This window comes from Papaver somniferum, chromosome 11 (assembly GCF_003573695.1).
Source record: "Papaver somniferum cultivar HN1 chromosome 11, ASM357369v1, whole genome shotgun sequence".
Taxonomy (NCBI): Eukaryota; Viridiplantae; Streptophyta; class Magnoliopsida; order Ranunculales; family Papaveraceae; genus Papaver; species Papaver somniferum.
Genome location: NC_039368.1, coordinates 64,562,701 through 64,584,639, shown reverse-complemented (window position 1 = coordinate 64,584,639; position 21,939 = coordinate 64,562,701). Strand labels below are relative to the sequence as shown.

General features: G+C 38.5%; 1 pseudogene; it reads right to left on the bottom strand.

Moving 5' to 3' along the window:
- Positions 1-4,374: 4,374 nt before the first annotated feature.
- LOC113325524 lies at positions 4,375-4,474 on the bottom strand (annotated as a pseudogene).
- Between the last annotated feature and the right edge of the window lie 17,465 nt (positions 4,475-21,939).

The window sequence follows — 21,939 nt, the reverse complement described above, 5'->3', positions numbered from 1 at the left end:
AAATAATAATACAAAAAAATAAAAAATCAAGTATTTATCAATTCCATCCTCTCTTGTTCCAAAAATAAAAGAGAGTAGTCAATGTAAATAAGAGTCATGGAAATAGTCATTTTGTTGTTTCATTGTAATAAGCAAGGAGGGTGTATGCCATTGATGTACAACGCGAGTAATTGTGAAATACCTCCAACTCATTCACAATTCTCGTAAAGTCCGGACAGCTAGCTAGATTTCGACCTCGGTTCTTAGCCTGAGAAACTATCTCTTGGTGATTAGTAGTCATAACATCCGATCTTTCTTTACACATGTGTAGATACACTTTACACTCTTATCACATGTCTTTATTTGTTATCAGTGCTAGGATTGTGCCTTTGATAGCTAGATTGACATCTCCATTTTGCTGTGAGCTTAAACTGTCTTGCACATGTCACATTTGATGGAATCTGAGCTTATATTTTGGCCTAGAACTTTGTAGGTACGTTCTAAGCAAACCTTCACGAGACTTCACTCGTCCACTAGGGACACTTAGTGGTTTAAAAGGCTTAGTGCATACGCTAAATGCATTCGAGAAACCAGCGACAGTGGTATAGTTAGGATTTCCTTAGTTTTGTTTTACTTGAGGACAAGTAAAATTCAGGTTTGGGGGTATTTGATGAGTGCCAAATTTTGTATATATTTATCCCTTTTTGTTGGCATTTAACTCATATGTTATGCATTAATTCTACATTTTATCCCATATTCTGTATTTTCATTGTTTTCAAGAATAAATATTTTTCTTAATTAATTTTTGCATTTTTAGGTACCAAATAAAGTTTAGATGACTTGCGGAGCGGAAAAGAGCAGAAAAGTAGTGAAAAGCCGGAAGAAATTACGCAAGGAAGCCGCGAAGAATGGTGCGCATAAGCCCAAAAGACTAGAAATGGGCTCAAGAAGGAAGAATTGCTCTTAAAGAAGATATGGGCTTGGCATACCCAAGTCCCTGTGGAATGACCCTGTTCTTGCACACAAGCTACAACTGACCTTGTGCACTTGCAAGTATCACTGTAGGCATCCATTTATTGTCTTATTTTCACATCTTTAAATGCCTACCACTAATGCACACATTGGTGGTCCCATTTTTCCCTCACCCGATCGGTTTCCTCACGACAAGACCATGGAGCAATGAAACGATTGCTCTAACCATGGCAGGTGATAGACACATTTTTGTGTCCGATTTGTCTCGATTCTATATATTGTTAGGGCTCGTTTTTGTACTTATTATGGTGTTTTATTTATTTGTAGGTATTTTTGGTCAATAAACATTTTTGGAAAAAACTGGCTCGAAAAGTTGTCGGAAAGCACCCGGAGGACATTTGCTATTCAGACTCTCACTTTGGATAAGGGTAACCTAATTACTAAGGGGCATCCCATTTCCAGGCAGTTGCTAATCGTACCCCTATCCTGGATAAGGGGCAACCATCTTCAACATTTCAAAAACCAGGTTTTGGCGGGAAAATAGGTGCAGTGAAGAACAAATTTTGGCAATCGTGATTTGGAGGAGTTTGAGGTCGATTAAACCTATGATTTTCATAGGATAGACTCCTTATGGGTCTAGGAATCTGATATGGGTGTTTAAATCGATTAGACTGGGTTCAATTGACGGATTTTTAGCACAACAGAAAATATGGAAAGTCACGTGTGCGACCTGTTTTAAGGAATTTTAGAGAGATTAAAGTGCTGTAAACTTTCCCAAAGATTTGTATCTATCTAAGGAAGAGTTTAGAATAAAAAGGAAAGCTCAACAACGCGTAGAAATTCTAAAACAAGAAATTGCCGCAACTTGGCCGTGAAGAGAAGGAAATAGATTTTGGAAGATTTGGGAGAGATTTAATCGGTATTTTTGATATAAATAGATGTCTTGGGTCATATTGAAGAGGTGTCGAGAGTTTGGGGACCTAAGGAGAGCCAGAGAAGAAGAAATCAGAGCTTTACCAAACTCTGTTTCTGCTGCTGCTGCTGCTGAAGAGGAAGAACGCGAAGAACATTAACGCACGGGAAACAGTCGTAGAACAGTGTCATTATTCAACAGCTGGAGAACATTAAGCTGTGCAGGACAGTCGTATTCTAGGGTCTTAAAATCAGCGACAAAGCAACAGTTTTACAACAGTTTTTTGTAACAGTTCCATTGTAACAGTTGTTTTGCAACACCAATACACTGTTGCAAACAGTCTGTGTTATTACTTTTCACTCTTTTAATCATCTTTTGAGCAACAATCACATATTTTGAGATCATGATTAATATGAGGAGCTAAACCCCATTGCTGAGGCGGTAGAGGAAGCTATTTTCCAATAAAAAGTGGTATATTCTATTTTATCTTTTTATTTGCAATAATTATATGATTATTTTCCTTGAATTATTATTGAATATGATTTTTATTTGAGTGATTGTGATCTATTTTGATGGAGTATGCTTAGTTATAAGACTTTTGATGCTTCATACTTGGTATTTACAATTAGTACTTTTGAAAATCTACTTGTTGCAATATTTTAGAATCAAATTAAACGAGAAAATTGTATAAATATAAGTGTTGGTTTAATCATTTTGAACTTGGAAAATAGTGGAATCTTAGCCTCAGTGTTTCTTTTAGTATTGATATCATCTTTGATTGAGTTTGCTATAATTTTTAGTGATTTTTCTATTTTAATATTAAAATTTAAGTCTAATTAATATCCTTCACAAGTCTGAGAATCGAACCACTTTCACCACTATCTACAAATCACATCAATTTTTGGCGCCGCCGACGCGGACTTGTTTTTAGGGTTTTAGATTTTTTATTTATTTTTTTGTCCTTTTTTATGTTTTTTGGTATTTATCTTGTGTCTACAGGTTCTGGATCATAAAGAAAATTGAGCAAAAGAGTTTGGTGATTTCATAAAGACTTGGAGCTAAAGATTAAAGCAAAAAGAATAGAAAAGAAAACAATTTTATTTTAGACAATTTTATTTTAGGGTTTGTTTATTTTATTTATTTTTTTAAAAAAAAGAACTGTATTAGGGTTTACTATTTTTGTAATTTTTCTTTATTTTTTGGACTTTTGGACTTTGGGACATTATTTTTTTTATTACCCTATGGAAGGGTACTTTAAATATAAACTGTTTGCACAGAAGGAGGACAATTACGATATTGTCTCTGCACCTTGGGTTCATACACTAGACATCGGAGTCAGTGGCCCGAGTCGACTACAACCGATTCATCCCCCATCTGGAACGGGAGGTAAGATTCTTAACACTCGCGAATCCCCTGTCAGCGAGTTACTGGACTCCTTCGTATGCATATATGTTGAGGACTGAATACGAACATTTATTTTTCTAGTAAAGGGCAAGGCCTGGCCATACAAGATAAGGGTTCGGATTTCATCACCGTTCTCTTCTTGCCCGCTTTAGGAACACGTAACCTACGCGAACCTAAGCCTAAAATTTTGACTAGAACGAGACCGATAGGGTAACGAGCTTAACAGGAAAGTCATTCGAAAAATATTGGTTACTCTTTTAAGCATACTTCGAAGTTCTTGACGGTTTCTATAAGTTGAATGCGTGACTGCGCCGCCTTGTAATACCGGTGAGGCCTTGGGTATCAAAGCTCCACCGAGATTCCCTCGCCTCTATTCAACTTACGTTAACTCGAATTGATTACAGAGGGGTTTGCTTAAATTGTAACGAATTCCCGTTCGAAGGATTAGAAGCTAGTCTAGAAATAATCTAAGTGGAGCCATCATGATTTTTTTTTTTCTAGAAATCAATAGGTTTGATTTGGTTGAGTCGGCCTTGATCTGTGTTGCTTACCCTTCCAACTTAGAAAATTCTATTGTATGCCTGAACGTAAAAGAGACGCACTAGGTAGATTTGTTAAAGAGAAACCTAGTAGTTCGAAGCGTCTCGATTAACTTAATCTAGAAAATCCGACTTTTGAAGAGTCTGTTATTGAACATCCTTTGACTGAGGAGAGAATCCATGTTGCTCCGATAGCGCCAGAAATGACAACTTTGAAAGCTTTGTTGAATCCAACTAGGACTACCCGTCCTTCGTGTATTAAGTTAGCTGAAACGGAGGCACCCTATGAACTGAAACCTGAGACCTTACATATGTTCCCAATCTTTTTATGGAAAGAAAATGAAAACCCTTATTACCATGTTAGGGATTTTGAGGAAATTTGTAGTACTCTAAGAATTAGAGGCTTAGATGGTGATGCTTTGAAACTTAGGTTATTCCCATTTTCCCTGAAAGATAAGGCCAAGTCGTGGCTGTATAGTTTGGACTCCGAGTCAATTGAGACATATGAACAACTTACATCTGCCTTTTTCAATAAGTTTTTCCCTAGGCACAAAACATCGTCTATTAGGACGCAAATATGCACATTTTCACAACAAGAGGGAGAATCTTTATATAGGTATTTGGAAAGGTTCAATGATTTATTATCCCAGTGTCCTCATCATGGTTTAGAAAAGGTTAGGCTAGTTCAGATCCTTTATGAGGGTTTAGATTATTCCACAACGACCATGGTTGAGTCTCTATGCACTGGTGGATTTGAAAACCAAACTGTTGATGCGGCGGTGGAATTTTTTAATGAAATCACCGAAAAAACCCAACAATGGGAAAATAGTAGGGCACCCCAGAAAACAATTCTTTTAAGTAGAGGAAACATTAATAGGGTAGAAGGAGGTTATGAATCAGATGCCAAAATTGCTACTATAGCAAAAAGGTTAGAAGCCTTAGAAGTGGGCCGGACTAGTGGTAGAGTGGAGCCTTTTTGGGAAGGCCAGAATATTGAAGAGCAGGCCAATGCTCTTTATAATAACACTAGATTTGATAACCGTCAAAAGATTGACCCATATTCAGAAACCTATAATCCTGGTTGGAGAAACCATCCGAACCTTTCGTGGTCTAAGGGCCAAAGTCAAGGTCAGTTTAGTAATTCTAATGCTCCCCCAGGTTTTGGCTATACTAAGAATCCTTCAGGACTAGCTCAGTTTCAGAATCAGTCAGATAAGAAAATCCTAAGTTTAGAGGAATCTCTCGCCTTGTTAACTCAGCAAACTGCAAAATTCCAGTTATCCGTAGAACAGAGTCTACAAGCTAGTAACAGGATAGGACAAGAAAATAGTCAGGCTATTTCCGAGTTAAAAACCCAGGTTGGTCTGATAAGTGATTCTTTGAGAGAAAAAGGTAAGTTTCCTAGTCAAACACAACCCAACCCTAGAGGAGTTCATGAATTAGGTGCAAAACCATCGAATCAATTGAATGTGTTAGAACCCTTAGAAGTGGTAGAGTTGTAGACAATAAGGTAACCATGCCCGATAGTGAACATACTGTAGTTCACCCCTCAGGATCTCACCTCTCAGGACCAGTAGCTGAAGAGACTGATAAAGTTTCTGATGATGTGAATTCGGTTCCTGAAAGGTCTGATTTTAGGCCTAGAGCCCCATTTCCTCAGCTATTAGTACCAACAAAGAAGGAATCGAACTTTAATGACATAGTGGAGGTTTTTAAGCAAGTTACCATAAACCTTCCCTTATTAGATGCAATTAGGCAAATTCCTGCTTATGCCAAGTTCCTTAAGGATATGTGTACGCGAAAGCGAAAACTTAGCGTCCATAAGAAAGCCTTTTTAGCTAGTCACGTAAGTTCAATCATTCAGAACACCACAACTCCAAAGTACAAAGACCCAGGTTCTCCTACCATTGCTTGCACAATAGGTAACTTCCGGGTAGAAAAAGCTTTACTTGACTTAGGAGCCAGTGTGAACTTACTGCCATTCCATGTATACTTACAGCTAGGACTTGGTGAAATGAAACCTACTCAGATGACACTGCAGTTAGCTGATAGGTGTGTTAAAATCCCTCGAGGTGTTATCGAGGATGTTCTTATTGAGGTCGACAAGTTTATTTATCCAGTGGATTTCGTGGTCCTAGATACCCAACCTGTCCCTGACCCAGAGAACCAGATACCTGTGATTTTAGGTCGCCCATTTTTAGCTACGTCTAATGCGATCATTAACTGTCGAAATGGTGTGATGAGTTTATCTTTTGGTAATATGACTATGGAGATGAACATTTTTAATGTCAGTAAGCAACCTCATGAGCTAGATGACACATGTGTTGAGGAGGTGAACATGATAGAAGCCTTAGTTCAGGAGTCATTACCAAACATCTTGTCTGAAGACCCATTAGAAAGTTGTCTATCCCATTTTGGTTTAGATTTTGACGACGATAGCACTATTGAACAGGTGAATGCTCTATTAGATTCTACCCCTGTGTTAGACACTGATAGATGGAAAGCTAGGTTCGAACCGTTACCAGTTTCTGAGACTACCCTAATTCCTTCTTTAGAAGAGCCCCCAAAGTTGGACCTTAAACCACTACCCGATACTCTAAAGTATGTGTTTTTAGGCCCATCTGAGACTTTACCTGTGATTGTAGCTTCCAATTTGGATAGTGATCAGGAAAGTAGGCTAGTAAATGTACTTCAAGACAATAAGGAAGCTTTAGGGTGGACTATAGCAGACATTAAGGGTATAAGTCCTACTGTGTGTATGCATCAGATTCATTTAGAGGAAGACTCCAAACCTTCTAGGGAGATGCAACGTCGACTGAACCCTAACATGAAAGAGGTAGTTCGAAAAGAGGTGCTTAAGTTGTTAGATGCGGGTATTATTTACCCAATTTCAGACAGTAAGTGGGTCAGCCCTGTTCAGGTTGTCCCCAAGAAATCAGGTATCACTGTAGTCCAGAATGATAATAATGAATTAATCCCAACCCGAGTGACCACGGGATGGCGTGTGTGTATTGACTATAGGAAATTGAACAAGGTCACAAGGAAGGATCACTTTCCCCTTCCTTTTATCGACCAAATGCTAGAGCGATTAGCTGGACATAGTCACTATTGCTTCTTAGATGGCTACTCCGGTTATAATCAGATCGTTATTGCCCCAGAAGACCAAGAGAAAACCACTTTTACCTGTCCCTTTGGTACCTTTGCGTATAGACGCATGCCTTTCGGGCTATGTAATGCCCCTGCAACTTTTCAGCGTTGTATGATGAGCATATTTTCTGATATGGTAGAACGGTTCTTAGAGGTCTTTATGGATGATTTTTCAGTGTTTGGTTCATCTTTCGATGAGTGCTTGCATCATTTGACATTAGTGTTGACTAGGTGTAAGGAAAAAAATTTAGTGCTTAATTGGGAAAAATGCCATTTCATGGTTAAATCAGGAATTGTGTTAGGGCACATCGTCTCTTCAAAGGGTATAGAGGTAGACAAAGCCAAAGTTGACCTTATTAAGACTTTACAGGTCCCAAAAACCGTAAAAGATATTAGGTCATTCCTAGGGCATGCAGGTTTTTACCGTCGATTCATTAAGGATTTTAGCTTGATTTCTAGACCTCTTTGCAATTTGCTTGCAAAAGATGTTAAGTTTGTCTTTGATGATGCTTTTTAGAGGCTTTTGAGAAGCTTAAAACTTTACTCACTACTGCCCCGATAGTCCAGGCACCTAACTGGAACCTACCCTTTGAGATTATGTGTGATTCTTCAGATTATGCTATAGGCGTCGTTTTAGGACAACGAGAAAACAAATTACTTCATGTGATTTATTATGCTAGCAAAACTCTGAATGATGCCCAAATGAACTACACAACTACCGAGAAGGAACTTTTAGCCATCGTGTTTGCCTTGGATAAGTTTAGGTCCTACCTATTAGGTTCTAAGATCATAATCTATACAGATCATGCTGCTTTGAAATACCTTTTATCTAAGAAGGATACCAAACCTAGATTGATTAGATGGATCCTATTGTTACAGGAATTTTCCCCAGACATTAGAGACAAAAAGGGTGCAGAAAATGTAGTAGCAGACCACTTGTCTAGGCTAGTTGTTAGTTCCCCTAGTGATTCCCTTCCTATAAGGGATAGCTTTCCTGATGAACAATTGTTCTCTGTTTCCCAATCACCTTGGTATGCAAATATAGTGAATTATCTTGTTACTGGTCGAACCCCTCAACATTGGGGTAAGCAAGATCGTTCTAGGTTTTTAGCCGAGGTTAAGCATTTCTTTTGGGACGATCCTTATCTGTTTAAGTATTGTCCGGACCAGATTATTAGGAGATGTGTATCTGAGAGTGACCAGTCTAGTATTATCTCCTTTTGTCATGAACATGCATGTGGGGGTCATTTTAGTGCTAAGAAGACTGCTGCTAAGATTTTGCAGTGTGGATTTTACTGGCCTTCGTTGTTTAAAGATTCCCATAGTCATTGTGTTTCTTGTGAGCGTTGCCAGAAGTTAGGAACCATTTCCCGTAGAAATATGATGCCTTTGAACCCTATTTTAGTGATTGAGGTCTTTGATGTGTGGGGCATTGATTTTATGGGTCCATTTCCTATTTCGTTTGGTTATCTTTACATACTTGTCGCTGTAGACTATGTGTCTAAGTGGGTTGAGGCGGTTCCGTGTAAACGAATGACCACAGGGTCGTAGTCCAGTTTTTGAAAGAGAATATACTTACACGTTTTGGTACGCCGCGAGCTATAATTAGTGATGGAGGTTCACACTTTTGTAATAGACCGTTTGCTCTTTTAATGAAACAATACGGTATTACCCATAAAGTAGCAACCCCATATCACCCTCAGACTAGTGGTCAGGTAGAGGTTTCCAATAGGGAAATTAAACGTATTCTAGAGAAAACAGTTAATCCAAATAGGAAAGACTGGTCGTCGAGGCTTACTGATGCCTTATGGGCTTACCGTACTGCGTTTAAGACACCCATTGGAATGTCACCTTATCGTTTAGTGTTTGGCAAGGCATGTCACCTGCCTGTTGAGTTAGAGCATCGAGCCTATTGGGCTATTAAGAACTTAAACTTTTCACTTGACAAGGCAGGAGCTCAAAGAAAGCTCCAGCTCAATGAGTTGGACGAGATTCGTAGAGATGCATACGATAGTGCTAAGGAAAAGAAACTTGTGCATGATAGGAATATTTTACGAAAGTCATTTTCTCCAGGTCAAAAAGTTCTTCTGTATGACACTCGTTTGCATCTATTCCCCGGGAAGTTGCGCTCTCGGTGGACCGGTCCTTTTGTGGTCCGTACTGTTTTTCCTCATGGCGCTGTTGAGATTGAGACACCAGATGGTAGTAGTTCTTCGAAGGTTAACGGTCAGCGATTGAAGCCCTTTTTAGAGCCTTTTCCTACAGGTGATGTTGAGGAGGTCCCTCTGGAGGACCCTGTTTACCTTGATTGACCATCGAGGCGATTTTGTATGTTGTATAATATTTTTGTAGGTTTTTGGTTACACTTCACCCAGGTACTATCTTTCCGACTTCTCTCTTTACTATTTCCTCATGTTACTTATATTTTTGGTACTGTTCTTTGATTAGAAACATTGAGGACAATGTTAGATTTAAGTTTGGGGGTGGGGTAGAACTTTTTGTTACCTTTTCGTTGCAATAAATAAACTCCAGAGCCTAGAAATTTATCCCTATTAAGGATGGCACTAACCAATCTAAGTGGATGGAAGCATTTTGGTTGTAGGAGTTGAGGAACCAATCTGACTAGATGGCAACATCTAAAGAGTCTATTCATAAAAGCACAGAGCTCAGGTGTTAGAAATAACATGATAGTTTCACCATATCTCGTTGAGTCCTTTTCACTTCTGTTTTTATTTTGTTTTGTTTTTAAACTATGTTTCTCTAAGTGATTAGGTGGGGCTCACGATTCAAGTTGTTACCAATGCTAGGGTGAATTAGAGTGCTTGAGATACAAAAAAAAAAAAAAAAGAAGAAGAAAAAGAGACCAGACCAAATGGAATAAATTCAATAAAGTCGACCACTGGAACCCTTGTATATGCCAGTTGTGTTGACCTAGAGTTAGGATTATCGACCACTGGTACCCTTGTATATGCCAGTGTGTTGATATTAGTCAGACCGGTATCTCAGTCCATTAGGATAGGATCATTTTGGCGGAGGCCTTCAGACAGATATGAGAAATACCGTTCACCTAGTAAACATCAAAACCATCTATGTTTTTCTATATCCATCTTCTTGATCTATCCATGTGATTAGTTTTGACTCCGGATATTGATGTCCATTGTGCGACTATCTGAGTAGAGCTCTGTCACTTCATATGAATTTTAGTATGCTTGAGTGCGAACTCGTGTACATCAATTGGAATTTCGCATCAGGGTACTTCCTCCTGTAGTCAATAAGTATGCCAACCAAGGAGATTCTTTAGTGCCTTCCAAGGTTCTGTGTAGATAGCTAGGGTCTGGAGTATAAAGGTTTTGTGGGTATACCTGGTGGCTCTCTAAAAGAGTCACAAACTAATACCACAAGTGCACGGTGTCGAGGTGTAGAACAATGCAAATACGGGTCGATCCACAGAGACAAGGTGTGTGTGAGTTGAAGTTTCCTAGATAATTCTGAGCTAGTGACAGTGAAGCAAAGGGACAAAGGCAATGAGCCTAAGGCAGTGAAGTAAAGAGCCAAAGAAACAAAGTAAAACAGTTGCAGTGAGGCAGTGAGGGAAAGAAACAGTGACTTTAGGCTTAATCACTAAGGCTTTTGATTCCACCTCTAACCTATGCTAAGTAAATTTTCAATGCTAACTCATGTTCTTGCCCCTTGTTTAGATATTAGTGAGATTCTAGCCTCAGCTAACTATCTAGATAGCAGTGGAGGTTCGAGCCTGCTGCTTATCAAAGAGGTGGTTTTAAGAGAAGGATTTAGGGTCACTAAGTTAAGTCTAGTCCTTGTAGTAATTGGGGCTCTCACACTGCAACTACCCGCAGATAAGCCACTTAGATGATTAAACCTTCCTAAAGGATAATCTAATTATAGCTAAAATGTTCTTCCATAGCACTAACTGTCTGATTAGAGCACAACTAGTCTAAGGTTTGAACAATAAACATTAATCATGAGCTGCAGCACCATCAATCACAGGGTTATCCTAACTACAATGTATGCTTGACATACAATGTGAGAGCAATGTGATGAAATGCTTAAATTATAACTGTCCTACACAGTTTCAGAACACAAGAACATTGTCTACACATTAACCAACTAGCATTAGCATGGAAGCTTCATCTCAACCTTAGCAAGTGATAAATTAAAACATGATGAATATGTGAAAATAAAACTGAATTTGAAAGTGAAGCAAAAACAGAACATGAACAATTGAGGAACTGGCTAGTCCAGTCCTCTTGGTGGTGCACTGGCTAGCCCAGGCATGCCCAAAATCAACACCCAAGTCCCCCAATTTATACATGCAAGTTTCCCCCAAAAAATACCCAAAATCAGAAAACTAGGGTTTCATGAAAAGTGAAATTAGGTCTCACCTAATCTCTGAAAACGAATGATAACTCTCACCCATGCTTCCAATTCTTCTCCTGATGCTTCCCACGCCTCCAATTGCTCTCCTAACTCACCTAATTTACCAATTTTTCACACGTTAGGGTTTTCAGAAAAACGTGTATAAAAATGGGAAATTAGGTGGCTAGATAGGTTGTAATGATGGTAGTGGAGATGGGTTATGGTGTTTGGTTGATTTGAGAGGAGATGGTGGTGGTTGAGGTGGTGGTTATGGTGATGGCGGACATGGGTTTTCTCTGCAGCGGAGTGGAGGAGAAGATGGATTCGATGGAGAATAGGAGAAGGGGTTGTTTGGTGCGGGGTATAGGTGTTAGGTGCTTGGGTGTGTGGCGGGGATAGCAATCTTGATGATTTGCGAAGCTCAGCCGTGGGATGCGGAAATGATAGATTGATCTAATGGCTACAAGTGAAGAGGCTGGTATCGACCGTCGGATGCCTGATACAACGAAACTGACGGCTCAAGATGGAGTTAGGTGTTGTAGTGTTAGACAGGAGCTTCAGACTTTGATGTACTGGCAATGCTGCGACCATTGGATTCAGATGTGATCCAATCTGACGGCTCTCATGGAAATGGGTATGGATCTTGGAAATGGATTTGGGTAAGGGTTTTGGGCCTTGGGTATGCCAAGCCCATATCTTCTTTAAGAACAATTCTTCCTCTTCAAGCCCACTTCTAATTGATCCGGCTCTTCCAAACACCAATCTTCGCTTCCTCCTAGCGGGAGTCTTTGCCGGTTCTTTGCTCTTTTCGCTCCGCAACTCATCTAGACTTTATTTGGTACCTAAAAATGCAAAATTAAGTAAGAAAAGTATTTATTCTTGAAAACAATGAAAATACAGAATATGGGTTAAAACGGAGAATTAGAACACAAAAGACGAGTTAATTGCCAAGAAAAATATATAAAATATGTACTTTTTAGCACTCATCAAATACCCCCAAACCTGAATTTTACTTGTCCTCAAGTAAAACAAAACTAAGGAAATCTTACCTATACCACTGTCGCTGGTTTCTCGAATGCATTTAGCGTATGCACTAAGCCTTTTAAACCACTAAGTTTCCCTAGTGGACGAGTGAAGTCTCGTGAAGGTTTGCTTAGAACGTACCTACAAAGTTCTAGGATAAGGTATAAGCTCATATTCCATGAAATGTGACATGTGCAAGACAGTAGAAGCTCACAGCAAAATGGAGATGTCAATCTAGCTATCAAAGGCACAATCCTAGCATTGATAACAACTAAAGACATGTGATAAGAGTGTAAAGTGTATCTACACATGTGTAAAGAAAGATCGGATGTTATGACTACTAATCACCAAGAGATAGTTTCTCAGGCTAAGAACCGAGGTCGAAATCTAGCTAGCTGTCCGGACTTTACGAGAATTGTGAATGAGTTGGAGGTATTTCACAATTACTCGCATTGTACATCAATGGCATACACCCTTCCTTGCTTATTACAATGAAACAACAAAATGACTCTTATTTACATTGACTACTCTCTTTTATTTTTGGAACAGAGAGGATGGAATTGAAAATACTTGATTTTTTTTTTATTACTAAGGAAACACTTTTGATACATGAGCAAAAAGAAACAAAAAATTACATGACACTTTGCAAGAGGTATCCCTTTTTGATGCACCCAGTTAAATTCGATGGTTGTTTTTCTTAATGTAACCTCCACCTTCTATCCCAACCAACCAAAGAACAAGCTAGTCAAGTTTCGTTCAGTATTCTAAAGTGATTGGCAACTAAAACTTCCGATAGAACACCTCAAGGATGAGGCTATACATGTATTGGTAGATCGTGCGCGTGCAAGTTTCTTATCACTATGTGAATTGTGCTAGAATCAGGGTGCCTAAATATCTAGACTAAGACTCCTAATAATTACATATTTGCACAAGAGTCAACATTTCAAGGTAAATGAGCTCCATTTTTATGTTTTTTTTTATCATTTTTTAATTTTTTGGAAATTTTAAAAAAAAAACAAAAAAAGGAGTTCTTGTTTTCAATTATGGCATATTATCAAAGTATCTACTTTTCACCCCCAAACCTAAACTAAACATGTCCTCAATGTTTCAAAATATGAACAAAATTATAATACAACATGAAGAGGATCATGTTGAGTAGAGAAAAAGGAAAGAGAATACCCGATTTCGGCGAAAGCAAGATTAGAACTCCGTTATTCAAGGCAAGAATCCAACATATGTCAGCCGAGATCATATTGGATTAGCAAAATATATACAAAGGAACAAAAGGATTTTTAAAATTTTTATCTACTGGATTATATACAAAAAATTCACCGTACACTAACAATCTAAAGAGTTGAGGATCAACCCAAAAGACAAAGTGTAGAGGTTTCAACAGCTTCACACAAATATAACAGGAAATAAACGCAAGTGAAACTGTGAAACAAAATTAGCTACCCCCAAACCTAGATTTTCAACGGATAAAATTTGGAAACAAAATCTCGCAGTTTTGGGGGTTCATCATGTACAAGGTCTAACTCAAAGTGAACTTTGCTAGGGACGGGCAAACATGCATATCCTAACTGTGGCTCCTTGAAAGTATTGTATTTAGATGCAAAATAGTCCAAGAGGACTTGAGAGGCACACAGTTCCAGGCCTAGATTAGGTATTCTCATGAAAATTGGTTTGACAATATTGTTACAAACCAAATCTAGGTAGGATCAAGGCTATCAGATTGTGACTTAGGAAAGAAAGTGACATCTAAGTGTCTCACATGCATGAGATCAACAATATCAATATTATCAGTCACATCAGCATTATCTAAGTCACACTCAAGATGTGTAGCATGCTCATCATCACAAAAATTTGCACAAGTCCTAATTCAGAATCATGGTTATCCGATATATTCAAATTATCATCAACATAAGCAATATATTGTGGCTTAAGTATGGAATCAGACATCAACTATGTTTTCATGCATAGGATCATTAGTGTCAACAGAAGATTTACCTAAGTCATGCTCTTCACAGGATAATTGCACAATATCTAAATCAGTATCAACATCACATGCATATGAAATACTAGAAGAAATATCATTCATGAAGGTCGGGGCAGAAAAGCCTAATGTATTTGAAACCAAAGGTTCCACAATATTTTCAGCATAGACATGTTCTTCTAACATAACATTATCATCATCATCATCATAGTAATATGCATACTTGTCCTATTAGCAGTTGTGGTGTTATTAGTCAACTCATGTTCCTCTAGATTAGGTTCATATTCAATACCATACACATGAGAAGGACTAGACATGCTATTTCCAAAGTTCAATTCATTACCACCTATATCATGTGACAGTGTCTCAGTTTCCCTAATGGATTCCCATTGACGGGTTTTCTCTGCAATCTCAGCTAAAAATTTCCATGCATCATCCACAGTTTTATCAAGAAATTCACCATTACACATACACTCAACCATGGCTCGAGATTTAAAGTCTAGTCCCTCATAGAGGAAGCGACAAGTCTCCACTTCTCAAATCCATGGTGTGGACATTCACTCAACAAATCATTAAAACGTTCAAAATAGTCAAAAACAGTTTCCTCATCCAATTGGACAAAACAATTAACTTTGACGAATAGCGATGGTCCTATGATGTGGAAAGAATTTTTTGAAAAATAGATCTGTGAGTTGGTCCCGAGTGTTGATTGATTGTGGTCTCAAACCCTAAAACCATGTTTTGGCCCTTTCCTTTAGAGAAAATGTAAACAAACGCAATTTCAGAGAGTCTTCGGACATATGTTCAGGTTGCATAGTCCGACAAATTTGTTCAAACTCTCTTACATGAGTATAGGGGTTCTCAGTATCGAACCCTCGAAATATAGGAAGTATTTGTATCATGCTTGCATTTATTTTAAAAGGGTTATTGGTTTGAGGTAAGACAATACATGATAATGGAATTTTTTTGTGGGATACATGTATTCATGGAGAGCACGAGGTTGGCCCATATTGAAAAGATACAAAGCCCACTATTTGGTTTTAATGGGTTTTCAAAATTTGGTTTTTTATGGGAACAATTTTGGTTTTGATGGGAATGAAAAACATTTGGTTTTTTGATGGGAAATATTTGGTTTTTATGGGTTTTGAAAAACTCATTTTGGTTTTAATGGGATGAGGCCCAGCTAACTGGTTCAAATTTTCTGTGGGACAAGCCCAGCGAACGGCCTAGAGATTGAGTACACGGCCCAACTAACGAGTTCAGCAAGCCCAGAAACTAACGAAGCCCAGCTGAGTTGGTAGGTTCAGTTAACCTTGTTTAGGTTGTTTGTTGGGTTTTTGAAACCCAAAATTTTGATAGGGACAATCCCACAGTTAAGCTCAAATACAACCCAAAAATTAACTTAAATTACAAGCCCAACAAAAAAATGGAAAAATTATTACAAGCCCACAAATTAAAAATGGAAGCCCACAGGTTGGGTTCTCTTAATGGGTTTAGGCTTACCTTTGAAGCACAGCCCAGCTGTTCAGTTTGGTTGCAAAAGCCCAGTTGGGCTTTGGATCATCCTAAGCTTTGGCTTCAACACTCAAGGCCCAGTTGGGCTTTGGTCTTTCTTCTTTGGCTTGTATTACATACCAGTTGGCTTGGTACAAATCAGCACCCAGTTGAGCTTGGGTTCTAGCTGCACTTTGGTTCAGCAAGTTTCAGCCTTAGCAGCACAGCAACAGGTGCAGAAGGCAGCAGCAATTAGCAGCAACAGGCAGCAACAGGGGAAAGTAACAGCCTCAGTTCCACCAGTTCACCAGCAACAGCAGAGGCAGTGCAAGCACAGCACCAAGGGCAGATTCAGCAACAAAGGTGCAAATGGGCTAAGCAGTTCACAGCAGTGCACTAAAGCAACAGGCAAGAAGATGCTCTGATGCTGTGCAAGAACAACAAGCAAACAACTAGATGAAGATGCAAACAGCAAGAATGCAATGTAAACAGCAAATGATGCAAGTGCAGCTGCAAGCTAAGAGCAACAGCAAGCAAATGAGCAAGGAAAGAAAAACAGAAGCTGTTAAGAACACAAGAACAACAAGGGAAAATTATGCAAAGATGAAAAATTATGCAAAGATGAAAATGCAAGTTATGATGAGCTAAATGATTATACTAAATGCAAGATATGCAAGTGAAAGAAAGCAAGGAAAAACAGCAACCAACACAATGCCAAGTCCCCGGCAACGGCGCCAAAAACTTGATAGCTCAAGGAATGAGATTAGTTTCTTGCTAGAAGCTAAGAAGTTCAGCTGCACTACACAGCAGCTACTAAAACAGCAAGTTACACTAAAATGCAAGAATGCAATGCATGATGAGTATGCTGAATGAAACAATATGCAAAAGAGTATGCCTGATGCAAATGAACTAACATGCAAAAACAGCCAAGAAAAATTCAACACAACACAACCAAGTCCCCGGCAGCGGCGCCAAAAACTTGGTGGCTCTCTAAAAGAGTCACAAACTAATACCGCAAGTGCACGGTGTCGAGGTGTAGAACAATGCAAATACGGTCGATCCACAGAGACAAGGTGTGTGAGTTGAAGTTCCTAGATAATTCTGAGCTAGTGACAGTGAAGCAAAGGGACAAAGGCAATGAGCCTAAGGCAGTGAAGTAAGAGCCAAAGAAACAAAGTACAGTTTCAGTGAGGCAGTGAGGGAAAGAAACAGTGACTTTAGGCTTAATCACTAAGGCTTTTGATTCCACCTCTAACCTATGCTAAGTAATTTTCAATGCTAACTCATGTTCTTGCCCCTTTTAGATATTAGTGAGATTCTAGCCTCAGCTAACTATCTAGATAGCAGTGGAGGTTCGAGCCTGCTGCTTATCAAAGAGGTGGTTTTAAGAGAAGGATTTAGGGTCACTAAGTTAAGTCTAGTCCTTGTAGTAATGGGGCTCTCACACTGCAACTACCCGCAGATAAGCCACTTAGATGATTAAACCTTCCTAAAGGATAATCTAATTATAGCTAAAATGTTCTTCCATAGCACTAACTGTCTGATTAGAGCACAACTAGTCTAAGGTTTGAACAATAACATTAATCATGAGCTGCAGCACCATCATCACAGGGTTATCCTAACTACAATGTATGCTTGACATACAATGTGAGAGCAATGTGATGAAATGCTTAAATTATAACTGTCCTACACAGTTTCAGAACACAAGAACATTGTCTACACATTAACCAACTAGCATTAGCATGGAAGCTTCATCTCAACCTTAGCAAGTGATAAATTAAAACATGATGAATATGTGAAAATAAAACTGAATTTGAAAGTGAAGCAAACAGAACATGAACAATTGAGGACTGGCTAGTCCAGTCCTCTTGGTGGTGCACTGGCTAGCCCAGGCATGCCCAAATCAACACCCAAGTCCCCCAATTATACATGCAAGTTTCCCCCAAAAAATACCCAAAATCAGAAAACTAGGGTTTCATGAAAGTGAAATTAGGTCTCACCTAATCTCTGAAACGAATGATAACTCTCACCCATGCTTCCAATTCTTCTCCTGATGCTTCCCACGCCTCCAATTGCTCTCCTAACTCACCTAATTTACCAATTTTTCACACGTTAGGGTTTTCAGAAAAACGTGTATAAAAATGGGAAATTAGGTGGCTAGATAGGTTGTAATGATGGTAGTGGAGATGGGTTATGGTGTTTGGTTGATTTGAGAGGAGATGGTGGTGGTTGAGGTGGTGGTTATGGTGATGGCGGACATGGGTTTTCTCTGCAGCGGAGTGGAGGAGAAGATGGATTCGATGGAGAATAGGAGAAGGGGTTGTTTGGTGCGGGGTATAGGTGTTAGGTGCTTGGGTGTGTGGCGGGGATAGCAATCTTGATGATTTGCGAAGCTCAGCCGTGGGATGCGGAAATGATAGATTGATCTAATGGCTACAAGTGAAGAGGCTGGTATCGACCGTCGGATGCCTGATACAACGAAACTGACGGCTCAAGATGGAGTTAGGTGTTGTAGTGTTAGACAGGAGCTTCAGACTTTGATGTACTGGCAATGCTGCGACCATTGGATTCAGATGTGATCCAATCTGACGGCTCTCATGGAAATGGGTATGGATCTTGGAAATGGATTTGGGTAAGGGTTTTGGGCCTTGGGTATGCCAAGCCCATATCTTCTTTAAGAACAATTCTTCCTCTTCAAGCCCACTTCTAATTGATCCGGCTCTTCCAAACACCAATCTTCGCTTCCTCCTAGCGGGAGTCTTTGCCGGTTCTTTGCTCTTTTCGCTCCGCAACTCATCTAGACTTTATTTGGTACCTAAAAATGCAAAATTAAGTAAGAAAAGTATTTATTCTTGAAAACAATGAAAATACAGAATATGGGTTAAAACGGAGAATTAGAACACAAAAGACGAGTTAATTGCCAAGAAAAATATATATAAATGTACTTTTTAGCACTCATCAAATACCCCCAAACCTGAATTTTACTTGTCCTCAAGTAAAACAAAACTAAGGAAATCTTACCTATACCACTGTCGCTGGTTTCTCGAATGCATTTAGCGTATGCACTAAGCCTTTTAAACCACTAAGTGTCCCTAGTGGACGAGTGAAGTCTCGTGAAGGTTTGCTTAGAACGTACCTACAAAGTTCTAGGATAAGGTATAAGCTCATATTCCATGAAATGTGACATGTGCAAGACAGTAGAAGCTCACAGCAAAATGGAGATGTCAATCTAGCTATCAAAGGCACAATCCTAGCATTGATAACAACTAAAGACATGTGATAAGAGTGTAAAGTGTATCTACACATGTGTAAAGAAAGATCGGATGTTATGACTACTAATCACCAAGAGATAGTTTCTCAGGCTAAGAACCGAGGTCGAAATCTAGCTAGCTGTCCGGACTTTACGAGAATTGTGAATGAGTTGGAGGTATTTCACAATTACTCGCATTGTACATCAATGGCATACACCCTTCCTTGCTTATTACAATGAAACAACAAAATGACTCTTATTTACATTGACTACTCTCTTTTATTTTGGAACAAGAGAGGATGGAATTGAAAATACTTGATTTTTTTTTATTACTAAGGAAACACTTTTGATACATGAGCAAAAAGAAACAAAAAATTACATGACACTTTGCAAGAGGTATCCCTTTTTGATGCACCCAGTTAAATTCGATGGTTGTTTTTCTTAATGTAACCTCCACCTTCTATCCCAACCAACCAAAGAACAAGCTAGTCAAGTTTCGTTCAGTATTCTAAAGTGATTGGCAACTAAAACTTCCGATAGAACACCTCAAGGATGAGGCTATACATGTATTGGTAGATCGTGCTCGTGCAAGTTTCTTATCACTATGTGAATTGTGCTAGAATCAGGGTGCCTAAATATCTAGACTAAGACTCCTAATAATTACATATTTGCACAAGAGTCAACATTTCAAGGTAAATGAACTCCATTTTTATGTTTTTTTTTATCATTTTTTAATTTTTGGAAATTTTAAAAAAAAATTCAAAAAAAAGGAGTTCTTGTTTTCAATTATGGCATATTATCAAAGTATCTACTTTTCACCCCCAAACCTAAACTAAACATTGTCCTCAATGTTTCAAATATGAACAAAATTATAATACAACATATGAAGAGGATCATGTTGAGTAGAGAAAAAGGAAAGAGAATACCCGATTTCGGCGAAAGCAAGATTAGAACTCCGTTATTCAAGGCAAGAATCCAACATATGTCAGCCGAGATCATATTGGATTAGCAAAATATATACAAAGGAACAAAAGGATTTTTAAAATTTTTATCTACTGGATTATATACAAAAAATTCACCGTACACTAACAATCTAAAGAGTTGAGGATCAACCCAAAAGACAAAGTGTAGAGGTTTCAACAGCTTCACACAAATATAACAGGAAATAAACGCAAGTGAAACTGTGAAACAAAATTAGCTACCCCAAACCTAGATTTTTCAACGGATAAAATTTTGGAAACAAAATCTCGCAGTTTTGGGGGTTCATCATGTACAAGGTCTAACTCAAAGTGAACTTTGCTAGGGACGGGCAAACATGCATATCCTAACTGTGGCTCCTTGAAAGTATTGTATTTAGATGCAAAATAGTCCAAGAGGACTTGAGAGGCACACAGTTCCAGGCCTAGATTAGGTATTCTCATGAAAATTGGTTTGACAATATTGTTACAAACCAAATCTAGGTAGGATGCAAGGCTATCAGATTGTGACTTAGGCAAGAAGTGACATCTAAGTGTCTCACATGCATGAGATCAACAATATCAATTATCAGTCACATCAGCATTATCTAAGTCACACTCAAGATGTGTAGCATGCTCATCATCACAAAAAATTTGCACAAGTCCTAATTCAGAATCATGGTTATCCGATATATTCAAATTATCATCAACATAAGCAATATATTGTGGCTTAAGTATGGAATCAGACACATCAACTATGTTTTCATGCATAGGATCATTAGTGTCAACAGAAGATTTACCTAAGTCATGCTCTTCACAGGATAATTGCACAATATCTAAATCAGTATCAACATCACATGCATATGAAATACTAGAAGAAATATCATTCATGAAGGTCGGGGCAGAAAAGCCTAATGTATTTGAAACCAAAGGTTCCACAATATTTTCAGCATAGACATGTTCTTCTAACATAACATTATCATCATCATCATCATAGTAATATGCATACTTGTCCCTATTAGCAGTTGTGGTGTTATTAGTCAACTCATGTTCCTCTAGATTAGGTTCATATTCAATACCATACACATGAGAAGGACTAGACATGCTATTTCCAAAGTTCAATTCATTACCACCTATATCATGTGACAGTGTCTCAGTTTCCCTAATGGATTCCCATTGACGGGTTTTCTCTGCAATCTCAGCTAAAATTTCCATGCATCATCCACAGTTTTATCAAGAAATTCACCATTACACATACACTCAACCATGGCTCGAGATTTAAAGTCTAGTCCCTCATAGAGGATAGCGACAAGTCTCCACTTCTCAAATCCATGGTGTGGACATTCACTCAACAAATCATTAAAACGTTCAAAATAGTCAAAAACAGTTTCCTCATCCAATTGGACAAAACAATTATACTTTGACGAATAGCGATGGTCCTATGATGTGGAAAGAATTTTTTGAAAAATAGATCTGTGAGTTGGTCCCGAGTGTTGATTGATTGTGGTCTCAAACCCTAAAACCATGTTTTGGCCCTTTCCTTTAGAGAAAATGTAAACAAACGCAATTTCAGAGAGTCTTCGGACATATGTTCAGGTTGCATAGTCCGACAAATTTGTTCAAACTCTCTTACATGAGTATAGGGGTTCTCAGTATCGAACCCTCGAAATATAGGAAGTATTTGTATCATGCTTGCATTTATTTTAAAAGGGTTATTGGTTTGAGGTAAGACAATACATGATAATGGAATTTTTATTGTGGGATACATGTATTCATGGAGAGCACGAGGTTGGCCCATATTGAAAAGATACAAAGCCCACTATTTGGTTTTAATGGGTTTTCAAAATTTTGGTTTTTTATGGGAAAATTTTGGTTTTGATGGGAATGAAAAA